Source organism: Garra rufa, chromosome 12 (genome assembly GCF_049309525.1).
Source record: "Garra rufa chromosome 12, GarRuf1.0, whole genome shotgun sequence".
NCBI lineage: Eukaryota > Metazoa > Chordata > Actinopteri > Cypriniformes > Cyprinidae > Garra > Garra rufa.
In genome coordinates, this window is record NC_133372.1 from 14,967,207 (window position 1) to 14,984,212 (window position 17,006).

Genomic DNA, 17,006 nt, shown 5'->3' on the forward strand with positions numbered 1-17,006 from the left:
CAAAAACCAGGAGTCAAAGATTCAATCAATCGAAGTCATGTTTACTGAAGAAAATAGTTTGCAGTTTCATCAGCAGAAGTCAGCTTCAACACTCTCTATGGAGTTCGTAGGCCGCTCTGCGTACATGTTCAAAACACCAGTAATTATACTCTAACAGAGGTTGCTAATTACGTCAATGCATAGGTTAGGAAGATCCTGATTGGTCAAAAACTTAGATAACTATAAAATTTTCCACATATGGTAGACAAAATCAAAGCTATCAACAAGTGATTACACAGGCGACAAAGATCAGAGGTCAGACACAACAGGCTGTCTCCAGAAGCCCGTTTATGACCCGCAACATCAACAAATGGCAAGAAACTCCTCAGGATGGTCTTTCCGCCGTCACGCCTGATATTAAAGAAAGAGGCTGACACACACACACACACACAAATTCACACATAGAGACCTTATCTATCTTCAAGGTTGCCTAGCCAGGCAAGACTCTTTATCAATGTGGTTTGATACACGCACACACCTAACAGTTAGCCTCTTGTAAAAATGGAATCAAATCAACAGGATTTCACTAATACAAGTCTAAGGGATATCAAGAACATATGTCATAGATGTCCCAAATCACAGATGTCTTGGTCACAGTTGCTCACGCAATCAGGAGGGTCATCCTGACCTCCTGAGGTGTGATCTCGGTCCCTGGGAAAAGAGAACTTCAACAGACAGAAAACACATTTGGCACACACTTTAATATTTTCTATAAGGCATCTATTCTAGTCACTCAAAATCAACAACTTATAATGTTTAAGAGTTAAACACTGATTATCATCTACTAAAAATCTATAAAAATTAATAAGGATATTAATTTGTAAAAAGGCCATGATGTCTTCCGACTTCCACTCCTTGAGTATACACATGCACACACACACACACACACACACACACACACACACACACACACACACACACACACACACACACACACACACACACACACACACACACAATACATATGCCTGCCTGATTTTGTTTAATGCTGATTATTATATACAGATTACAGGAACTATGAAAGACAAAAGTTACTGAAGTTGAGCAATTGTACCACAGTCTGTTGCCTCAGTTCCTGGAATGAACATTGTTAATTGTGTGTGTGTGTGTGTGTCCCCACCAAAATGTGGACCAAATGTCCCCACAAGGATAGGAATACCAGTAGATTTTGACCTTGTGGGGACATTTCTTAGGTCCCCATGAGGAAACAGGCTTATAAATCATGCACAATGAGTTTTTTTGAGGAAGCAAAAGTGTGCACAATCTCCTGTGAGGGCTAGGTTTAGGTGTAGGGTAGGTGTAGGGCGATAGAAAATACGGTTTGTACAGTATAAAAACCATTACACCTATGGAATGTCCCCATAAAACATGTAAACCCAACATGTGTGTGTGTGTGTGTGTGTGTGTGTGTGTCCATGGTGTGCCATTAAAACTCTGACTCAATTAAAAAATTTTAAATTCTTGACCAAAAAATAAGGAACAAAAAAGATGATTTTTGTTCATTGTATTCACAGTATACCACAACAACATAATTTTAGTTTAGTAATGCCTCAAGCTGTGAGTAAAATCACCAAACTATACAGTGTGTGCATAATTATTAGGCTTGTTAATATTCTGGTCTTTTTTTTTCCAAGCACATTTTACCAATTCCAAACCACTGTCACAAAGGAGGTCTGGAGACTGACGTTCGGATCCAAGTGCAGGCTTTATTAAGAAGGCGTGGTACACAGACAGGGTCAATCACCGGCAAACAACAACAACGAGGATAATCCAAAGAGTAGTCAAACACAGGCAGAAGGTCGGGGCTGGCAGCGAGAATCAAAACACGGGGAGGAGTCCAGGAATCAAACACAGAGAAAACAAACACGGGAAGAAACGCTCAGAATTACGACCATGAGGAACAATAAGACTTCGCCCGGAAGTGTGTGTGTCAGTGGCTTAAATGCATGAGAGTCAATGTGAAACAGGTGTGTGCAGCAATCAGTGCAGTGGGAAACGAGGAGCAGGTGTGTGCAGTGATTGGTGCAGTGGCTTGTGGGGAATGAAGTCCAGAATGTGTTGTGCAAGAGTTCATGATGACAGGATAGACCACATACGTGACAGAGCCCCCCCCCAAGGAGCGGCTTCCAGATGCTCTAACCACCTAATACAACCTGGAGGGTGGTGGAGAGGAGGCGGAACAGGGGGAGGGATGGAGGGCCAGGTCCATGTAGGGGTACAGGAACTACGGACTGAGGCGGAGCCGACGGAGGGAGAGGCCATGGCGGAGGAAGGGTAGGCTCCTGCATGGGGGTGACCGACGGAGGTGGAGCCGGTGGAGCCCGAGGGAGAACCGGAGAGTTGACGGTCCTAGGTGACACCGAGGATCCGGAGGGCCAAGGCGGAACCCAAGGCTCTGGCAACCCCGGCGGAGATGGAGGTCCGGAGGTACGCAGCGGAGCCGGAGTGACAGAGGATCGAGGCTGTGCCCACGGGAGGGAGGGGGTCCACAGAGCCGGCAGGATGGAGTGACGAGGCGCAGCCGGAGGAGTAGAGTTGTTTTTTAACCCAGTGTTTTTAACGTAAGTGATAAAAAGCATGTCAATGATATTATGGCAGTCATTCAAATGTCATAAACTTTTAGTTGAGCTTTTTCTCTTTTAATATCTTTCTGTAACAACATACACACGTTTTTAGTAAAAACACTATTGCAATTTGCAATTGTTTTGAATATTAACAAAACAAGGTTAAGGTATTTGGGTTTTAGTGCTATTGCATTAGCTCTCAATCTTGTCCATGACGTACAAATCTTGTTACACAATTTATGTATTTAATATGTATTCGACCATGTGACTTTTATCAAACTAACACCTTATATCACAGTCTCAACATTAAGTCTGTATATAATTTAGTTTTTGTCTTAATTGTCATTTTTACAGAAATGTTTAAATCTCCACACATACATGTAGCCTACCTATGCAGGTTAGATGCCACATGGAGGCTGTAAGGAATAGATGTACAATCTTTACCATGGTACAAAGGTCCTAGATGGAGTTTTTGTCTATTTCATGTTTTTTCTTTACCTTTTTTTTTTTTATATAAAAGGCACTTGACTGCTATCCCTCACAGCTTCATTTACATTTCAGTCAAAAAATAATTATGGCACTACCTTGACTAAAGTCTATTTGTAACAAGTCTAGACTTGTTTAACTGAATTGACATTTTTGCACCTCTGTTCTATGTTCTTGCCTCTGTACCAAAAGCACTAACATCTGCAAACAATGATTTGACGATAATCCTATGAAATACGTCATGAATCATGGTGGCAAACAGTAAAACACTTCCTTGAGGTGTCCTATAAAAAAACATTTGCATCAAAGACGTGAAGACGGAGATCTGTCTTCTGTCGGAACGTTGTTAGGTCGACATTGGAACGCTTGCAGTCCTTCTTTTCTTTTCGAGAGGCGGTTGGCACGACTGTACTGTGACTGGATCGGAGATGGAAGAAGGAGATGGAAGAGGTCGAGATAAGGAAAAAGGTGGGGTCGGGAAACAGGTAGGGAGTAAAAATGGCAATCTGAAAAAGAAAAGGAAAGCTAGCTTGCTGGGTGTTAGTAGTAACTCGGATTTGAGTGGAGAGGAAAGTGATATGTGTACATTAGAAGGAGAAGCTGAAGAATACAAAGTAGTTATTAAATTTAGAGGCGACGGTGGAGTGGAAGGAGTAAACCCGGTCAGATTAACAGTGGCTTTAAAGAAAGCGATTGGAGATATAATTTCAGCAAGGATGATAAGAAATGGAAGTTTATTGATTACTTGTAAGGATGAGGGTCAGAGAGATCGAGCTCTAAAGCTGGATAGATTGGGGCAGTTTCAGGTGGAAAGTGTTGGCTTCGATCAGGGGAGGAAAAAATGGAGTAAAGGGGTGATTACAGGTATTCCGGTGTGTGTAGGGATGGATGAAGTGAAATCCAATTTGAGAGGTGGTATTATAATTAATGCACAAAGACTTCAAACAACAAGAGAGGGAACTAAAGTGGACAGTCAGTCAGTCCTGTTACAATTTGAGGGAGAGGATGTCCCAAAGAGAGTAACAATTGGATATATGAGTTACTTTGTTAGACCTTACGTACCAAAACCGCTTAGATGCTATAACTGCCAGCGATTTGGACATGTAGCAGCAATGTGCAAGGAAAAAAGAAGATGTGCAAGGTGTGGAGGTAATCATAATTATGGCCAATGTGGGGAAGGGGTATTGCCTAAATGTTGTAGTTGTGGAGGGGAACATAATGTGGCATATGGAGGATGCAAAGTGATGAAAGAGGCAGTACAGGTGCAGAAAGTGAGAATGGGGCAGAAAGTATCATATGCAGAAGCAGTGAAGATGGTACGTAACCAGGATACAGGCAGTAGGAGTGGGAGTATTGTGGAGGATGAAGGTAAACAAATACAGCAAAGTCAGGGAATGATGATGCAGGTGAATGTAAGGAAGTTGGTGACATTTATAGCTGGTGTGATTAACGGTACAGCAGAGATAAAGTCAAAGACAGAAAGAATTCAGTTGATAGTTATGGCGGCAGAACGACATTTGGATGTAACGGGACTGACATGGGAAACAGTGAGGGATGACCTCAAGCAACAGTCTAGTCAAGAAGTATGGGTTGGATAATATTATTAATGGTGTTAATAATACAATGGAATGCTAGAAGCTTGATAGCTAATGGGATGGAATTTAAGCAATTTATAGATGAATTGGTGGAGAAACCAGAGGTTATTAGTATTCAGGAGACGTGGCTAAGACCGAACTTAGATTTTGTAATAAGGGGATATGAGGCGGTGCGTCGAGATAGAGATGAAGGGAGTGGGGGAGGGTGTGCTACATTTATTAAGCAGGGGCTTCCATATAGGATTCTGGGATCGGGAAAGGAGTTGGAATACGTGGTGGTGGAAGTGTGGATAGGGCAGGACAGTGTAGTAATAATTAATTTTTACAACCCTTGTAGAAGATTGGACTTAGATTCAATGGAAGAAGTTGAGGGGCAGGATAGACGAAAAGTAATGTGGTGTGGGGACTTTAATGCCCACAGCCCACTTTGGGGTGGGAAGAAGTTGGACAGAAATGGCCAGGTGATAGAGGAGTTATTAGAGTTAAAAGGGTTGGTATGTCTTAATGATGGAAGAGGAACTAGGTTTGATGTGGTATCAGGAAATGAGTCAGTCCTAGATCTTACTATTACTTCAAATGATATTGCAAGATTATGTGATTGGGAGATATGGAAGGATTCAATGGTGGGAAGTGATCATTTTCCTATACTATGTACAATTCAAATGAGGAGGGAAAAACTATGTGAAGAAGGAGGAGGGAGATGGGTATTTGGTAAGGCAAATTGGGCAAAATTCAATGAGTTATGTGAGGAAAGATTAGAAGGGAAGATTAGAGAAATGGATATTGACAGAGAATACAGAAGTTTCCAGCAAGTTATTAAAGGGGTGGCAGATGAAACTATTCCTAAGAGTTCTGGAAAAAGAGGAAGGAAGTCAGTTCCTTGGTGGACGGAGGAATGTAGAAGGGTAATTAAAGATAGGAATAGGACCTTTAGGATATTGAGACGGAGTCATAATTATGAGCATTTGATTCAATATAAAAGAGCACAAGCATTAGTAAGAAAGACTATCCGACAGGCTAAGAGAAGCTATTGGCGACATTTCTGCAGCTCAATAGGGAGTATGACACCAGTGGGGGACGTATGGGGGATGATAAAAAGGATGGGTGGAGAAAGGAGGGAGAGGGGATATCCAGTATTGATAAATGGAGAGGAGAAAGCAGTGAAAGACAAGGAGAAGGCAGAGATGATGGCAAAAGCTTTTGTAGCAATACATAGCTCTGATAATTTAGTAGGGGAATGGAAGGAGGGAAGGGAAAAGACAGTAAGGGAATATCCTGGAATATTGGAGAAAAGAGGAGAAGTGAATGATGCAATAAGTGCCCCATTCTCTATGGCAGAAATGAAGAGAGCGATTAATAGAGCAGGGATGACATCCCCAGGAGGAGATGATATGTGTTATATCATGTTGAAATTTATGGGTGAGAAGGCATTAGGAAGGCTGCTTAGGTTGTATAATAGAGTGTGGGAGGAAGGGCAGCTTCCTAAGAGTTGGAAAGAAGCAGTTGTAGTCCCCATTAGGAAACCAGGAAAAGATCCAACAAAACCTGGTAATTATAGACCAATTGCATTAACATCCCATATAGGTAAAGTAATGGAACGTATGGTGACAGACAGACTGAATTATTTCTTGGAAAAGAGGGAACTAATAGCTACATATCAAAGTGGATTCAGGAAAGGGAGAGGGACAATGGACCCGGTACTATGCCTGGAAGATGAAATAAGGAAATCTCAGGTCAATGGAGAGTCAGTGGTGGCAGTTTTTCTGGACGTTGAGAAGGCATATGATATGATGTGGAGAGAGGGGTTGATGATTAAATTACATATGTTGGGAATAGGAGGTAGGGCCTTTAACTGGATAAAGGATTTCCTGAGTGGGCGCTCCATTCGAGTGAAAATTGGGAAAGAACTATCTAATAGCTATACTGTAGAAAATGGGACCCCGCAGGGTAGTGTCATCAGTCCCTTGCTCTTTATTGTCATGATAAATGATATATTTTCAGAAGTGGACATTGGAATTGGTAGATCGCTGTTTGCAGATGATGGGGCACTGTGGAAGAGGGGAAGGAACATAAAATACACCGTAAGTAAGGTCCAGGAAGCAATAAGACAGGTGGAACAATGGTCAATAAGATGGGGTTTTAGATTTTCAAAAGAAAAATCTCAAGTGGTTTGCTTTACTAGAAAAAGGGTGGGGGTAGAAATAAATCTTAAATTATATGGTCATGTATTAGAGAAGGTGGAGTCCTTTAAGTTTTTGGGAATGGTTTTGGACTCTAGGTTAACATGGGGAGATCACATAAAGAAAGTTGTAGGAAAAGTTAAAAAGGTTTTAAATGTGATGAGATGTCTGACAGGCGTGGACTGGGGGGCGAGCAGGCAGTCACTGAAGGAGATATATGTCGCATTGATTAAATCTGTGATAGATTATGGCTGTATAGCTTATAGAGACGCGGCAAGAACAACCCTGGACAAGCTAGAAGTAGTGCAAACCCAAGCACTAAGAATTTGTAGTGGAGCTTTTCGGACATCTCCAGCAGTTGCATTGCAAGTAGAGATGGGTGAGATGCCACTATGTTTAAGGAGGGAACAGTTGACAGCAAACTATTGGGCTAACATGCAGGGGCATGATAGGTACCACCCTACTAGGAATGTAATGCAGGAATGCTGGGAACATGAAAGTAGTAAAAGCCAAAGTTTTGGATGGGTATGTAAAGATGTTGGGAGGGTGATGGGATTAGAGGGAATGGAATTTAGTCCGACAGTTCCGATGCCAGTCAGGCCTTTGTGGTTATTTGAACAACCTACTGTAGATTTGACGATATTAAATAGTCACTTAAAGGGGAGAGAGGAGATTAATCTATCTATCTATAAGTGTTTTGTAAATATTTGAAGGAAGAATTTTTGGGGTGTCTAGTCATTTACACAGATGGGTCAAAGAACCCTCAAAATGGACAAACTGGGGTTGCATTTGGAGTTCCAGATTTGGGAATCAAGGTACAAAAAAGACTGTCTGATTATTTATCTGTATTTACAGTAGAACTAACGGGTATATGGCTGGCCCTACAATGGGTAGAAGAATGTAGACCTGACAATGTTGTAATTTGTTCTGACTCTAGCGCTGTTCTAAAAAGTTTACAAACATTTAAATCTCAGTCAAGACAAGACTTGGTATATGAGGTACTTGAATGTTATACACGAATCTGTCAGTTGGGGGTGAAGGTAAAATTTACTTGGGTACCAGCACATGTGGGGGTTAAAGGAAATGAAATGGTAGATAATTTGGCAAAGCAAGCTAGTAATAAGGAATATGTTGACATACAAATCACAATAAGTAAAGCGGAAGCTAAATCAATAATTTGGTCAAAAGTTATGGGAAAATGGCAGGAAAATTGGGATGGAGGGAAGAAAGGGAGGCATTTATATAGTATTCAACAGAAGGTTGGAACAGGGAGGATTGCTGGAAGGAGTCGAAGAGAAGAAGTTATCATAACTAGGATAAGGATTGGACACTGTAGATTAAACAAGTACTTGCATATAATAGGTAAACATATATCTGGAAGATGTGAATTTTGTAATAGGGATGAAACTGTGGAACACGTGGTGCTTGAGTGTAAAAAATATGAGAGAGAAAGAATAAAGTTGAAAGAAAACTTGAGGGAAATGGGGGTGCAAGGGCACTCTCTTAAGGATATTCTGGGAAAATCATCAACAGACATTAATACACATTTACTGCACTTCCTAAAAGACACTGGTATAGCAAATAGAATATAGAGTGAGAATTCTGTAAAGTTAATTAAATAAATAAATAAAGTAGATTTAAAAATAAATAAATAAATAAATAAATAAATAAAAGGGTGAGGGAAGAAGGAAAGTATTACGGGGTACAGTAATTATCTCTGTCTAAATCCGGTCCACACTCCAGTACAGAAGGGGGCGGTAATGCACCATTAAAGTTGGATGCCAACCGCCGTTAAACACCAAAGAAGAAGAAGAAGAACAGCTGATGAGAAGTTCTCCAGAGCTGTCGGGTGTTCTGCTTAGTACAATTTGTTGTTGAGCTTCACCTTTACCATCATAACCGGTTGTACCTTACTTTCCATTTCTATTAGTTGCTAAGATTGTTGCTGAATGTGTAAAGGTTAAAGTTGAATTAACAAGCTTAACTTCCTACCCAAAGCACTGTGGCTTTGAGTGTTGCAGATTCATACTCATGTGCAGGTAGATACTGACATGCCTTCAGCTTATGGTACATCAGTATCATTCCTCTTCTTCTTGTATGTGTTATATTGTCACTGAAGATTGTTTTCTCTTTTTGTTCTTCTCAGGGGAACCGTAAGGAGGTGCCCGGCCTTTTTATTTATTGTAACCCCCATTTTTCTCCTGTTTTTTCAGTTAGTCAGGGAGTGAGTGTAAACTTTTGTTGTTGATTTGTTTTTGTTTTGTGAGATTATTAAGTCGAACCACTCCTAAGATAGAGGGGAATTTTTGTTTTGTTGTTTTCTTGCCTGGCTGCTCCTGAACTTATGTTCCCCTCCTTGTTTGATTACTTTGTTGAAATAAAAAAAAGATTATAAAGATAATAGCATAATGCTACGTTTCTTTACCCCCTAGACCCTGTGTGGGACGTAACATTATTTGGGGGCTCGTCCCTTTCAAAATTTATTGCTCAGTTGAGAGCTGGTACTTTCTAATTTGGTGGTGTTGTGACATTCCCTATTTTTTTTTTAGGAGTTCATTTTGCATTTGGCCATTTAAAAAAAAAAAAGACAATTTTTTTTATTGGCTGCTTTCATTTTTTTTAGGGTGAGGGCAGAGTGTGTGAAATGGATTTTGATCTTTTGGCATTTACTCTTTCACCAACGACTGAAGTTTTTAATCGATGCAAGAAGAAAGAGTTGTTGTTAATTGCTGAGTTTTTCAATGTCAAGGTAACTAGGGGTGCTGTGAAAGCGGTTATCAAACAGGAGTTATATAATGAGTTGGTGAGTACAGGTGTTTTACCCTCTGAAGAAGATGTGGTAAGAGAAGAAACTTCTGCTTCAGGCATTCTTGTTCCTCCTGTGTCTCAATTAGATCCACTGACTGCAATTAAGTTAAAAGAACTTGACTTGGAGCTTAAAAGGCAAGAACATGATATTAAAGTGGTACAGCTCCGTACTCGTGAGGTTGAGGCAAATAGAGACATTAAGCTTAAAACGCTTGAGTTGGAAGCAGCTGCTTTAAACAGGAAGCCTCCTGTTCCTCGCCCACGCACTAGGGTTTCTTCCTCACCAACGTTTCAGCATGTCCAGTCACAATCTAGTACATTTAACTTTGATGCTGTAAGTAGTGGCCAGCCAAATGTTGACATTGTGAAGTATGTAAAATTAGTTCCTCCTTTCAGAGAATCGGAGGTGGATTCATACTTCATTGCTTTTGAACGAATTGCTGCTAAGTTAGAATGGCCAAAAGACATGTGGGGGCTTTTGCTCCAGTGTAACTTAGCAGGTAAGGCCCAGGAAGTCTGCTCTTCTCTTCCAATTGAGCAGTCTCTTGATTATGAGATTATCAAAGCTGCAGTGTTGAGAGCTTATGAATTGGTTCCCGAAGCGTACCGCCAGCGGTTCCGAAACTTAATGAAAACAGCCAAACAGACATATGTAGAGTTTGCACGAGAGAAGAAATCCCTTTTTGAGAAGTGGTGTTTCGCAAATAAAGTGACTAGTTTTGAGCAGTTACAGGAACTTGTTTTACTTGAAGATTTTAAAAACTGTGCACCTGAACCTTTAGTTGTCCACCTGAATGAGCAAAAGGTAATCACGCTTCCTGAAGCTGCTGTAATAGCAGATGAGTTCGTACTTACACATAGGACCATATTCCCATCTTCACGTCAGTCTAGGAGACCGTATGCTGAGAGGTATGCAGAGAAGGAAACTCCTAATGTGTCCAGAGAAGTTACAGACAAGGGTCGTAAGGCTGATGCAAAACCCTCTAGTGGTAAGCGTGTGTGTTTCTACTGTTTAGACCCAGGTCATCTAATTTCCGATTGTAGAGCATGGAAACAGAAAAGTGTGACTGGAAAATCTAAAAGTGTAGGTTTTGCCCAAGCTGTTGTCGCCCCTGAAACTTCTATGCCAACTGAGAGTACAGGGTATGAACCTTTTCTGTTTACTGGTTCTGTTGCTCTTGGTGCTGACTCCCCAAGAAAGTCTGTCTCAATACTGAGAGATACAGGAGCAAGCCAATCGTTCATTCTAGCAGACATTTTGCCATTCTCAGCAGAAACGTACTCCGGTACTGATGTTTTGGTCCGGGGAATTGAGTTAGGATGTGTAAAAGTGCCAGTGCATGTGGTTCATCTTAAGTCTGATCTAGTTACAGGTACTGTTCTTCTTGGGGTGCGATCCGAGCTGCCTGTAGAAGGAGTAAGCCTTATCCTTGGAAATGACTTAGCAGGTGGTAAGGTCTTCTCATTTCCTATTGTTGTTGATACACCAGAGCCCTCTGACTCTGACGTTGCCGTTTGTTTTCCTTCTGTGTTCCCTGCTTGCGCAGTAACCCGTGCACAGGCACAGAAGTGGGAGGAGGAGGTCAATCTTGCTGACTCATTTTTGAGCCCAGCCAAAAACCCGGTGGAGTGTACTCTATCCATTGAACCGCCAGTAGCTCCTGATGTTTCTGTGAACTCTAATTTAAGAGTGGAGGCTTTAAAGTTTAGCAGAGAACAGTTAAGTGCAGCCCAGAAGTCCGATAAGTCTCTAGCTTCCTATATGGAAGCAGCTGTTCAGTCAGATGACCTGCCTGATGCTAGAATAGCTTTAGTTTGGGAAGACGGGGTTTTGATGCGTCATTGGAGGCCGCATGGGGCTGATAAAGCTTTGACTGTCCGTCAAATTGTTGTGCCTTCTGATTGTCGTTCCCAGGTATTGCAGCTGGTCCATGAGCACCCTCTCTCTGGTCATCTTGGGGTTAACAAAACCTACAAACGAATTTCCCAATACTTCTTTTGGCCTGGCCTGAAGTCTAGTGTTTCCAACTTTTGCCGATCGTGCCATGTCTGTCAGCTTGCTGGTAAGCCGAATCAGACCATACCTTCTGCTCCCCTCCATCCAATTCCGGTAATGGGTGAGCCTTTTGAACGTTTGATTCTGGATTGTGTTGGTCGACTGCCAAAATCTAAATCAGGGCACCAATACATTCTAACACTGATGTGTACTGCCACTCGTTTTCCAGAAGCTGTCCCTCTTCGCACTCTCAAGGCCCATGCTATAGTTAAGGAGGTGGTGAAGTTTTGTTCAACGTTTGGATTGCCCAGAGTGGTTCAAACAGATCAAGGTACTAACTTCACCTCAAAACTCTTTGCTCAAATATTGAGGGAGTTAGGGGTTGCTCACAAGATGTCCAGTGCTTACCATCCAGAGTCTCAGGGTGCTCTGGAACGTTTTCATCAAACCCTAAAGTCAATGTTGCGTGCATATTGTGTAAGTACGGGCAAAGACTGGGTTGAGGGTTTGCCAATGTTAATGTTTGTGGTAAGAGAAACGGTGCAAGAGTCACTGGGGTTCAGCCCTGCTGAACTTGTTTTTTATCACATGGTCCGTGGACCCTTGAAATTGCTAAGTGAGCAGTGGTTGTCAAAAGACCCAGTGTCTAGTAATATTTTGGACTATGTAAGTGCTTTCCGTGAACGTCTTCATAAGGCTTGTGAGATAGCAAAGTCCCATTTAGCAACGGTTCAGTCCAAGATGAAACTACGGCATGATAAGACCTGTGTCAAACGCAGTTTTCAACCTGGTGAACTGGTTTTAGTCTTACTTCCTGTTCCGGGGTCAGCATTACAGGCTAAATTCCAGGGCCCTTATGCTGTGGAGAAAAAACTTACAGACACTGATTATGTAATCTTGACTCCAGATCGTAAGAAAAAGAGTAGAGTGTGTCATTTGAATATGCTGAAGGCTTACGTCAAGAGTGACACTGCAAAAGAAACTCCTGTGTGTGATCCTGTGCCTGCTGTTACTGTGCTGTCTTCTGCATATTGCCCTCTGGAGGATAACCTGGTGGGAAATGAAGAACGTATGAGCTGTGTCCGTCTTAACAACTCTGCGGTACTGAGTGACTTGGACTCGTACCTTGCCCACTTACCCGAGAACCAACGTACAGATATAATTCAGTTGATCGGAAAGTATGACCATTTGTTTTCTGATGTTCCACGCCAGACTACCATCCTCACACATGACATTGAGGTTGGTGATTCTCCACCAATTAAGCAACATCCATATCGTGTCAATCCTCATAAACGAGAGATAATGAAGTCAGAGATTGAGTATTTGTTACAGCATGGTTTTGCTACACCCAGCCAGAGCCCCTGGAGCTCACCGTGCCTGCTCGTCCCAAAGTCTGACCTCTCTTATCGCTTTTGTACAGACTATCGCAAAGTGAATAGTGTCACTAAGCCAGACTCTTTCCCTCTTCCTCGAGTAGAAGACTGCGTGGATAGAGTTGGTTCGGCTCGATTTGTCACGAAGTTAGACCTTTTAAAGGGATACTGGCAAGTGCCTCTTACGCCTCGAGCCTCAGAAATCTCTGCTTTTGTTACCCCCGATAACTTCTTTCAGTATTCTGTTATGGCGTTCGGAATGCGAAATGCCCCAGCCACCTTTCAACGTCTAATGCACAAAGTGTTGTTAGGGGTGACTAATTGTGAGGCTTACTTAGATGATGTGGTGATCTATTCAGACAGTTGGGAGAGCCATTTGAGCAGTCTGAATCAAGTTTTTAACAGATTATCAGATGCATCTTTGACTTTGAACTTAATGAAGTGTGAATTTGCAAAAGCAGTGGTTACCTACCTTGGTAAAAGGGTTGGTCAAGGGTCAGTAAGGCCTGTTGAAGAAAAAGTTGCTGCCATACTGAACTTTCCCTCTCCCACCAATAAAAGAGAACTGAGAAGGTTTTTAGGTATGACTGGGTACTACCGAGGCTTCTGCAAAAACTTTGCTACCGTGGTTGCCCCTTTGACTGATCTGCTCAGTACCTCAAAGAAATTTGTGTGGAGTCAGGATTGTAACTACGCTTTTAATGCTGCAAAAGACTTGCTGTGTCATGCCCCGGTTCTCTCTGCTCCTAACTTCTCTTTACCCTTCAAGCTGCAGGTGGATGCAAGTTTGTCCGGTGCGGGTGCTGTTTTGTTACAAGAGGATGTAACTGGTGTAGAACATCCTGTGAGTTACTTCTCCAAGAAGTTTACAAGGTGTCAAATGAAGTACAGTACTATTGAGAAAGAAGCTTTGGCCTTACTCTTAGCACTGCAACATTTTGAAGTTTACCTGGGTGGTAGCTCTAATCCAGTGGTGGTCTATACCGATCACAACCCCTTAGTATTCCTAGGTAGAATGCAGAACTCTAATCAACGACTGATGCGCTGGTCTCTCATTACCCAGGAGTACAATCTAGACATCCAGCATCGAAAGGGGGTGGAAAATGTTGTAGCTGACGCACTTTCCAGAGTGTACAGTAGGGATAACTGAGATGTAAATGGTACATTTAAAGATGGTTGTAAAAGTAGTTTATTTTAATTACAAACACTTTCATGAGTACTGTTTGTAATTTATGGATGGGGGTGTTATGTCCAAGGACGTATTAATTTGTTATTGTGTCTGGGGTAGTTGTTCTCTATGCTCTGTGTCTTCTGCTCTCCAGGTTTCTCTCGCTCCCTCTCTCTCTCTCGCTCTACCAGGGTGCTGATTGCAGCTCCAGCTGCAGAAGGTTAACACCAAGGAGGGCAGCAGCTTAAAAGCAGAGATCAACAGTCAGCTGATGAGAAGTTCTCCAGAGCTGTCGGGTGTCCTGCTTAGTACAATTTGTTGTTGAGCTTCACCTTTACCATCATAACCGGTTGTACCTTACTTTCCATTTCTATTAGTTGCTAAGATTGTTGCTGAATGTGTAAAGGTTAAAGTTGAATTAACAAGCTTAACTTCCTACCCAAAGCACTGTGGCTTTGAGTGTTGCAGATTCATACTCATGTGCAGGTAGATACTGACATGCCTTCAGCTTATGGTACATCAGTATCATTCCTCTTCTTCTTGTATGTGTTATATTGTCACTGAAGATTGTTTTCTCTTTTTGTTCTTCTCAGGGGAACCGTAAGGAGGTGCCCGGCCTTTTTATTTATTGTAACCCCCATTTTTCTCCTGTTTTTTCAGTTAGTCAGGGAGTGAGTGTAAACTTTTGTTGTTGATTTGTTTTTGTTTTGTGAGATTATTAAGTCGAACCACTCCTAAGATAGAGGAGAATTTTTGTTTGTTGTTTTCTTGCCTGGCTGCTCCTGAACTTATGTTCCCCTCCTTGTTTGATTACTTTGTTGAAATAAAAAAAAGATTATAAAGATAATTGTTGTCTTTGTGGTACGGCGGCAGGACCCCCGACTTAAAAGCTCATTTGCATAATGCTACGTTTCTTTACCCCCTAGACCCTGTGTGGGACGTAACAGTTTCAATAAAAATAACTTTAAGTCAGAATTTTCCAGGGGTATGTATAATTTCGGGCTTGACTGTATATGTGTGTGTTATTAGATTCATTGATAGAAAAAGTAAAGAAGAACAAAACTTTAATTTAAAAGATTTACAAGCAAATGGCACCCATATGGCCCAAATAAATATGGGTTTTGGAAAGATCTTCAGTTAACTCAGAGAGCAATTTTGGCCAGCAGCTTCATCAGAGTGGTGAATTTCTATCACAGTACCAAAAATAAATCTTCTAATCTGAATCTGACGCTAATCTGAAATCTCCTTTTCTATTATACTCACAACTAACTCAAATTTGCCATGAAGGTTCTTATGGAAAGAAAAAAAAAATAAGAAGAACTGCAGGTCTCTTTCTGTTTTCAGCTGTACTGTACTCTCTGTAGGTCTAATCTTTCTGTCTTGCATCTCTATCTTAGGATGTCAAGTCCCTCAGTGATGTCAGAGATGTTATAAATGTGTTTGCTGGATTCCTCAACATAGATCATCTGCTCTCACTTCCGTTTCATTCATTCAGCACTATTTAGTAACCCTTCCCAGCAACAACAAGATTATAAATGGCCATTGATTATTTGTTGTTTAAATGTTTATCTCAATGGTATATTAATATTTAATGCATATCAATTTAAAATAAACAATACTGTTAGTATTTTAGGTCTCTTTATAGAGATATGTGGACTTATTAATTCTAATTATTGCACTATAATGTGTTATATACTGCTGTCATTGACAATGTAGTAAACTATAGGGCAACAATATGGCACATTTATTTTGCTCACTGATAGAAACATTTGATTTTAACCATTTTGTTGCTTTGATAACAAAACACAAGATGAAATTATAAATATGATCAAGTTTTGAATGTGGAGTGATTGTTTTGGTGTTACTTACCGAACTGATCTGGATTCTTTAACCACAGGTAACAGATTCTGAAGAACTCTATCCCCTGCTTGTTGTGCTCCAACAAACTGTTTCAGGTCAAGCACATCCATCTTCTGCTCTGATGTCAGCAACACATAAACCAGAGCTGACCACTGTGAAGACGAGAGTTTGTTTTGTTTTATTTCTCCAGATTTCAGATAATCTTGGATCTCCTGCATCAGTGAATCATCACCCAGTTCATTCAGACAGTGGAACAGATTGATGGATTTCTCTGGAGAGTCATTATTCTTGATCTTCTGTTTGATGTACTCAACTGTTTCCACTTTGTTATAGGTGTAGCTTTTTGTCTGTGTCAGTAGTTCTTGTATAAGAGTCTCATTAGATTTAAGTGAAAGACCCAGAAGGAACCGCAGGAAAAGATCCAGATGTCCATTCTTACACTGTAAAGCCTCATTCACAGCTCTCCGATGCAGAATACAACTCATCCAGTTCATAAATTTTGATAAATACCTTAGTCTGGTTTGGTCAAATACATTTTTCTTCTTGATTATAAAGGAGAGATGTGCATATAGAGCTGCTAGATGTTCCTGAATGCTCAGATGAACAAAGCTGAAGACTTTCCCCTGATACAAGCCCAACTCCTCTCTGAAGATCTGAGTGCACAATCCTGAGTACACTGATGCTTCTGTCACATCAATGCCACACTCTGTCAGGTCTTCCTCATAGAAGATCAGGTTTCCTTTCATGAGCTGCTGGAAAGCCAGTTTCCCCAGTTTGAGGATCATGTCTTCATCTGTCACCTTCTTCTCATAGTCTTTCTCATGTTTGATGTTGGTCTGAAGGATCAGGAAGTGTGTGTACATTTGAGTGAGAGTCTTGGGAATCTCTCCACTCTCTACTTGACTCAACATCTTCCCTAGAACAGTGGCTGAGATCC